Here is a 6,817-nt window from a genome sequence, read left to right as displayed (position 1 = left end):
GCCCAGCAGTTCTGGCCTGGAGGGCTGCTCTCATCCATCTCCGTCAATGCCGTGAGTTCTTTCATAAGCAATGGAAATATTTATTTCAAAAGTGGATGCATAAGGGATGACAGCAACATCAGAGGTGTGAGGAACAGCAAAGGGGGAAGCACATTTTTATACATCTGCCCCCTGAGCATCTAAGCAGGGAGATGGCGACTTTGAGAGAGGTCCCTGGTGATTAAGGGTGGAGTTGATGGTGGGTGCAGTTCTTCCCCCAAGTCTCCCTCTAGCCAGTGGTCTTAACTCTGACCTATGAGAAGTCCTCCCTCTCTCTCAACTGCCTCTGAGCAGTTGCTTACACACTTGGACATTTTAGGAAATGATAGTGGTCTCTAAGGCTGGGAATACAAGGATTTCCAGCAACACCAGCGCAGAGCTGGGGGAAAAAATCTCATTACTCAGTGTCCCTTCAATTGTTGGATTTGCCAGAAGTGGGACTTGCAGGCCAGCGCTCCAAAGCATTGCTTCGGCAGCCAGACAGACTTGGAATAAAGAAATGCTTTAGTCATGTTTTCATTCCCCATGGCCAAGTTCCAATATCCAAAATGGGATTACCAGAAGTGAAATGCAGTTGAGTTTCGCCTCTGCCGACCTTCAGCAGCTGCTGTTCCAGCCCTGGGTTCCTGGAGAGCTCTGGGGATGCACCTCTGTACTGATGTGTCAGTCTGATATTCCTGCCTTAAGCCTGTCCTAAGATGAGATGGCCAACTAACATACCTAACTGCAGAGATTTTGTGACAAGCTGAGGGAAACCTTTCCTCCAACACATACAAATATGTTTTGCAAGGCAAAAATAAGCAGTAATACAAACATCATACATCCCTCCCCCATCTTTTTTTCCCTTCTTTTTCAGGAAAGCAGGAAGAGGCAAGAAAGGATTGACACTTTATCCCACTGAGGGCTTTTTCTAAGATGCCTGCTGGGAACTCTCGCTGTATGTTTCTCTTTAGGTAGTACCTCTTTTGATTTTCTCACTGCCTTGCAAGTCACACTGAGGTGCCTGGAGAAGGTTTTGCTGATTGCTTATGAAATCCATTCTCCCTTGAGGATCTGCTCTTTCCATCTTGATAAACTTTTAGTTCTTGCTTTCTAATAACACTGAGGGACTGTGTTTTATGCCTTTATGAGGGTTTTGTAATTGATGTTCATCTGCACTTGCAGGAGACCAGTACCCTCCTTTCATTTTTGACAGAACATCGGCACAAGCGCTCTGTATCCTTTTCCCTTCTTAGTCACGTATAAATGAAAGAGAAAGTAAAGCGGATATAATCTGTCCAGATCTGTCAGTCTGGCTCACTTGTACTCTCTCACCATATTACTAAAGTTCTGACAGTGTTTCTGTCCAGCATGGCACATGGGCATGTGTTTAAAGGACACGATCAGCTTTTTTTTGATATTGTTCTGGTATCTTCTTTTTATTCTTGGTTCTGTACACTAACATCTGGGATATGTGGAAGTAGCTGCTGTAACTTGGCATGGGAGTAGATTGCTTAAATATTACCTCACAGAGTCAATGTAAATTTATAGCAGATAAGACTTGGACCCCAGAGGCCTTTTTTAACCCATTATTGTCTTTTTTCCAATTCCATGCTCTCTGCTCTTTCTGATCTATTATTTCCAGCAGTTTTGAGATGAACATGACTCCTGTTTTATGCTTAGATTGACCTTGTCTGTGATACCGGAACAGTTTCCACAGGGCCAGTAGAGAGATCTTGCACTTATAAACATGCATCTATGTACACACAGAGGCACCCACCACTGGTGAAGGATTTGCCAGTATAAGAAATCCTGGAGGAAAAACACCCACAATGATGAATTCACAGAAAATACACAAAATACTATACTCATACAGCCAGGGAATATCATTCACCAAAGTGTGACACCGTTCTCATAGAGTAAATGCCATTTCCCTTTAAAAATCCATTTTCTTCCCTTAGGAGAAAGGACATTTAGAGTACCTGTACTGAAAGGGAGAAGGTGGAAGAACCTGTGAGCATGCCCTGCTTCCTGTGCTGTTACGCAGATTCTAAACACAGGTTTGGTTATTTCTTACATATATTTATTTTTCCTCTCTGCTTTTTTGCTTTGAAATATCGGCTTGCATTCTCAATGAAGAACAGCTGAGAGATCAGGAAAATGGCTTAAGAATTCAGCGGGCTGTAAGCTATTTGGATTTAAAATAGTGCCTGGGAGAGAGCTTTTTACACTGCCTTGCTAAACAATCCTCCTTCTGTCACCGTCTGAGGTTGCCGTCCTTTGTTTGTCATGATATCGCCTTCCCTCTAACTCTCCAGAGCCTTCAAGGAAAGGAAAAGAAGGACAAACGAGGCTTCTTTTCTTTTTCATTTTTAAATCCCCTCAAGTCCTCCTTTAAAAAAAAACAACACAACCCTTATGGGCCATCTGCCTTTAGTTTAGTTGTGCTTCTTGGCTTTGTTTCTTCATCATTTCCCCCTCCTTGCCCCTTTGCCGGCACCATTAAGCACTCAGGGATTGCTGCGCAGAGGCAGCTCAGCATCCCTGGTGTCAGCTACAGCACTTGTAGCATCAGAGCCTGCTCGTTTGACTATGGCCGGAGCCATCTCCGCTGCTGCCTACAGAGTCTTTTTTCTTCCCTCTCCCAGGATCTGCAAAAGCAAAGCTGTGGCTGGTCTGCCGGGGGGGTGCAATTCTGGCAGCAAGGCAGAACAAACGGGGCACCCCGTTGCTTGCCCCTGCTGCTCCCCGGCAAAGGCAGGCAGGCGGTGGTGGGGATCGCTGTCCCGCTGTGTGGCGAGACCTCCCGCGCCTCCCTTGGCACCCACCGCCGAGTGGGCAGGTGGCAGAGGGAGGGTCCCATCATGCTCGGATTCCCGCTTATTCCCTCTGCAGATGCAGAGACAGGTGGGAGGGAGCACAGGGGTGTCCCATGGTATAGGCTGGTGGCTCATCCTTTTGCCTTTGATTTGCAGCAAATCGAAGAGAGGGCGATGCCAAACGGACGGCTCTCCCAGACGGGCTCAGTGCCACGCACACTGGGGGCAGGTAAGGCAGCCGAGGGGCCCCAACACCTTTTTGTCACAAACCTTGGATCCACGGGAGCTGTGAGCAGGACCCAGGTGCCGCCCTTAGCTGCAGCTCACCCTTTGCATCCTGCCAAGGAGAATCTGCCTGCAGGACACGCAGGCACGGCTTCTGGAGCGTTTCTAACACCATTTTTGTTCAGAAATTCCTGTTGTTTTTGCTGACCTAAGCGGGCTGTATCTCTTCCAAATGTTTCTGACGTTTCTCACAGAGTAATCTATTAATGTCGCAGACAAGGATTCTGCTGACTTCAGTTTGGCTTCTGTTTCCCATTGGATGGGCTCCTCTCTTTATGGGTGAATGCCTCAAGCCAAAAAGAGAGGGAAAAAACCCTAGCCCCTGAGCTAACTGAAAACAGGCCCAAAGGGAAGCGCTTTCCAGCCACATTGCCTCTCACTGGCTGGCTTCTGTTCTGTGCTTGGGGATGTGCCAGACTTCAGTGCCTCCGTGCTTTTGATTCCTGTTTATCCCTGGCAACATGATTGTCTATAATTATATATAATCTCCCCCTTGTTTACTCTTCTTCCTCCAGGTCTGAATGCAAGCTCGATGGCAACTCTCTGCTCGGTCTGCCAAGGCTCCAGCTCAAAACAGCTTCTCGGCATCCTCCACCTTCTTTTTCAAAAGTAACAAAGCCATTTGATTTCCTCCCACCCCTTCTCCGTGCGCCCCTGCGCTCTTCCCCTCCCCCTCGCTGGCACTGGGGTTATTTATACAGAATGTGGAAACAATTTGCAGGAAAGCGAACAATGTAAGCTGGAGTGAGGGAAGGGAGACAAGTTTATTGTGCACACTCGCAGCCCCAGAAGTGAAACACTGCTTTTTTTTGCAGGGGGAAGAGGGAGTTGACTGTTTTCCTTTCTTTCTGCTCCTCTCTTTCAACATCTCGCTGAACCGCTTTCCATCTTGCCAGAGTTGGGTCCAAACCAGAGCAACCAGATCTGACTGCGTGTTTTGGAGGAAGTTCAGGTTGGATCCCTCCCTGCATCACAGCTTGATGAGGCAGTATCTGTGTACTTAATCCTCTTGGAGGTTTTGCTCTCGGATCATTTCTGCTCCTGGATTAGCATTAATGAAGAGCATGTGTGCTTCAGAGGTCCTGGTCCAGGCCCTGAGAGCTGCAGCATTGCTAAAGGCACTGTTTCCTGCCTGGGTGTTACACATAGCTATTCTGAAGAACATTTAGGCTGAAAGAGAAGATTCCCTTGGAGTGAACGAAACAGGAACCTTTTGCAAAGTCTAATTTCAGTCTTTCTCCACTCACCCTAAAGACGAGGTTTTCAGAACATCCCAGCACCTTGCTAGCACCAATATGCTTTCTAAATGTGTCTTTGTAAATCAAGCAGTTTGCTTTAGTGCCCACCAAAGAGCTGAGCTCTGCTGGAGCTTGGGAACGAAGCACTTGCAGTTCTCAGGTGCAGGGTATAAGCCATGGGAAGCTGAGCCAGAATTTGATTTTGTACCGTTGAGCAGGTCTGAGGTCTTCAGATCTCGCTCTGCCCTGGGCTCAATTACTGTGAAGTCCTCAAAAAGAAGTAGTCCAAACCCACACATCTTTTGGGGAGGAATGTTGGTGTTGCAGAGGCAAGGAAATGTTCTCCGCAGGTTGCACATCTGAGCAGAGTGGCTGCTTTGGCAAGCTCCTCCCTTCCCGGGAGCTTGCAGCCTCTCTTCTCAATAGCCTCAAGACTTGGGATGTGATCTGGGCAAGTTGTGCTGAGCTGGTAGGGCAAGGGCCAGGAAGCTGCCAACTGGCACATCATGTTGCTCTCTAAACTGGGCAAATTTCTGGCCATGAACTGGTGCAGCAGATAAACTGTGATCTGATGGCACAGAGGGACAGTTAGAAGGAACCTGTAGTGGGCTATTCCTTCCTGAGATGTTGCATCTTCTCCACCTTCCAGTACTTACCGCTCCTTCTTAGTCTTTGTCCATACACAATGTGTGAACTGTCAGTGTATGTTTGTTCTGTAAAATGCTACATCTGCTCTGCCACACGGAATGGCAAGTGTCTCTGTGGACAGGCTGACCCTCCGAAAGCTAACAGCACGGCACAGAGACCATTCCAAATGCTGCTGCTGCTGGTCCCTTTCTTTAGCTACTTCTTGGCCTGAATTAACAATTCTAGGTGTAAAATGCAGAAAGGGCTGGAGCAAAGATACTTTGGCCACCTATGTTTTCTGGACGGAGGCAGTTCAGCTTCTCTCTTTGGGCTCTTCTAATTTTCACTAACTCTCAGAAGGGCCCAGGAACAGCAACGATTTCTGTTTTCTCTTCCAAACCAGGCACCAATGCTGTGAACTGGAAGCCTGCAGCTGGGAGCAGAGAGTGGTTGTCACAGTCTGCTGACCCCCGTCGGCTGAGGCAGTGCCCAGACATAGCGGTGCAGCCCCTTTCCACCAGCTGAGCCACGCACAGCGGCTGTGGCCCAACGGAGCCACGGGTCTCGTAGGTATTCACTCCATCTTGGCCAGCGTGTGTGAGCACAGTGTGCTTCTCAGCCTGTCTACCTCCCATCCACACAGCTGCCTCTCGCAGAGCCTGTGGATGTCTGCAGCAGCCTGCCCAGGCATGTCGCACAGTGTGCTTAGCTGACTAGCAGCATACTGGGATACGGAGAGTATTTAAATGCATGAGACTCGGGAGAGCCCCCTCTGGTCCCTCCTGCAGCAATGCTTGCAGGCTTAGGCTGGAAGGACAGCAGCTCTGGTTTTGAGGGTAGTCTCTGGGCACCCTGCTGAAGGCTTTAGGGGCAGACAGACATTTCTAATCTCTTTCTGACTCCCAAGGGTCCTCCCTTACTCCTGGAAACATGTGGCCTTGAGTTAAACTACATGGCGAGCTCTCTAATGTAGACTGAACAGCTCACAGCAGCAGTACAGGTTTGGGCAAAGTAGAGTCTTGTAGCTCTACCTATAGAGACTTTAAAATGCAGAGACGAGAGGGATCAGTTTAATTTCAGAGAAACAGTCATTGGAGCGCTTGTGCTTTTTCCCTTCTGGTTCTAAATGTTCAAATTCTCATAAATATGTGGGAAAAACTCTCCTTGGAATGGTTGTGCTGCTGAAACCGTTGTTGGCTTTTTGGAATTTCCTCTTTCATCTTTTTCTTTTTTTTTTTTAAATTATTTTTAGGGCTTTTTAGATGAGAACAGATTTGTATTCTTCTCTTCATGCTGCTTGCTTACCACCTGAAATCCTCATCTGCTCTTTGCAGTTCCCAACACAGCCACGAGCAATATCCTGAACAGAGCGTTCTAACTTCAGGTGAAGAAAAGCAACAGAAGCAGATGGGCTCGTAAACAGCAGAGATCTGGCTCTCCCACAGAGGTCCTTGCGGAGTGGAAAGGAGCAGAATGGTTAGTAAACACTGAGGAACTTCCATTTTCTGGGCTGAAATGTGATAATCTGGGGAGGGAAGGACAGTGTAGGAACAGCAACTGTCATATTCTGGCACAGTCAGCTATTCCCAGCAGAAGCTGTTCATGTTAGAACTTGAAGTGAATTGGAGAATATGGGAAAGGGGGGTACATTTTCCAGCATCAGAGAATTTGTGGGTGATGAAAACAAGATTTCCAGCAGCCCTTTTGTGCTAGCATTTTAGTCTTGGTTTCTAAAGAGGTATCCTACTGTTTCTCTGTTATTCTTCCCTCCCCTTGAATTACTTCTGAAACTGTCAGTCAATCAGTTGTAACTTCTTTGATAACAAAATT

General features: G+C 47.5%; 1 long non-coding RNA gene across 1 annotated transcript; it reads left to right on the top strand.

Moving 5' to 3' along the window:
* The first annotated feature begins 961 nt into the window (after positions 1 to 961).
* On the top strand, positions 962 to 5,421 carry LOC142038536 (uncharacterized). The gene is made up of 5 exons (XR_012652589.1): positions 962 to 992; positions 1,980 to 2,078; positions 2,994 to 3,066; positions 3,638 to 3,731; positions 5,391 to 5,421. It is a non-coding gene; the product is annotated as an uncharacterized LOC142038536 (long non-coding RNA).
* The last annotated feature ends 1,396 nt before the right edge of the window (positions 5,422 to 6,817 follow it).

This window comes from Buteo buteo, chromosome 13 (genome assembly GCF_964188355.1).
Source record: "Buteo buteo chromosome 13, bButBut1.hap1.1, whole genome shotgun sequence".
NCBI classification, from domain to species: Eukaryota; Metazoa; Chordata; class Aves; order Accipitriformes; family Accipitridae; genus Buteo; species Buteo buteo.
This window is presented reverse-complemented; position numbering and strand designations above follow the sequence as displayed.